Source organism: Gekko japonicus, unplaced genomic scaffold, assembly GCF_001447785.1.
Source record: "Gekko japonicus isolate JY-2015 unplaced genomic scaffold, Gekko_japonicus_V1.1 scaffold5546, whole genome shotgun sequence".
NCBI lineage: Eukaryota > Metazoa > Chordata > Lepidosauria > Squamata > Gekkonidae > Gekko > Gekko japonicus.
In genome coordinates, this window is record NW_015164808.1 from 44,851 (window position 1) to 46,161 (window position 1,311).

Here is a 1,311-nt window from a genome sequence, read left to right on the forward strand (position 1 = left end):
GGGAGAGAGAGAGACATAGAGTGAGACAGAGAGACAGAGAGAGAGACAGAGAGACAGAGAGAGACACCAAACTGGCTCTGAGAGAGAGAGACAGAGAGACAGAGAGAGACAGAGAGAGATGTGACGTACCTTCGGAGCCAGGAACTGCGAGGATTTATTCACTACCCACTTGGGCAAAGAACCTGTGGGGGAGAAAGCATCAGAGAGATGAGACAGGCTTTGCTTTACAGCCCCCAAAACGGGGCACAGAAGAAACACTCAGCCCTGAAGGAGGTCCTTGCCTCCATATTTACGGGGTTTGACCCTAGGCTTCTAATCCAGAACGCCCAAAGGAAGCAAAAACGATGTATAATTATCAGATTTCACCACAACAACAGTGTGTGCTGCTAGCGACAGACAGATGGCTCCCACAGATGGTGACTAGACAACCACTGACTAATTTATTTCAGCACTGTGTTTTCTTCCCTCACGCAAGCGAGTTTCTATCCTCAACGGCTTTGTTTTAGTATCAGGCTGGTTTGCACTGGCTGAGTCAGAGGGAAGTGGATGGGTTTGTTCACACCCTTCGGAGTGTCTGGAGCAGATAGCGCATTGTTTGCACCCTGTCGCATGGAGGAGATAAAACTAACGGGGGTGGGGATTAGAAGAAGAAGAGAAAAAGAGGTTGGATTTATACCTCGCCCTTCACTTGGGAGTCTCAGAGCGTTTTACAATTTCCTTCCCTTCCTCGGTCCACAACAGACACCCGGGCCACATGTTTGACACCCCTGGCCTAGAGCATCCCTGACAGGATAGAATCATAGTGTAACAGTGCAGTCCTACGCAAATTACAATCAGTTTTTGTACAGGATTTTGCACAGCTACTGTGAAGGGGCTCAAAATCTGAGTTTAAACCCTTGCGTCCCATTGTCGTGCTGGAGAAAATCCAGACAAGCACGTATTTTATTGACTTAATTCATGTATACTCTACCTTTCCCCCCAGGGAGGGACAGCAAAGCACGTTACATCATTTTCCTCTCGTCCATTTTATCCTCACAACAACCCTGCGAGGTAGGTTAGACCAAGAGCGCGTGACTAGCCCCAGGTCAGCCAGGTCAGGCAGGAAGATTCCATGGCATGAGTGGGGATTCGAACCTGAGTCTTCCAGAGACTAGCCCAACACTCTTAACCACTACACCACACGGGCTTTCAAGAGTTTGGAGACCCTTCCCTAGCAGTAAAAACTGAGGGGGCTGAAGACTTTTCAGCTTACGGAAAAAGGACAGCTAAGTTTATTAAAAAATTACGCTGGGTGTTCAGGGCTTTTTTTGT

General features: G+C 48.2%; 1 protein-coding gene across 1 annotated transcript in view; it reads right to left on the reverse strand.

Moving 5' to 3' along the window:
• The window catches only part of LOC107109178 (PCTP-like protein), an 8,578-nt gene extending 8,394 nt beyond the window's left edge, over positions 1–184 (reverse strand). Inside the window, exon 1 of the mRNA XM_015409748.1 lies at positions 130–184. The gene's annotated coding sequence lies outside the window, so the exon portion shown is untranslated. The remainder of the gene's footprint in view (positions 1–129) is intronic.
• Between the last annotated feature and the right edge of the window lie 1,127 nt (positions 185–1,311).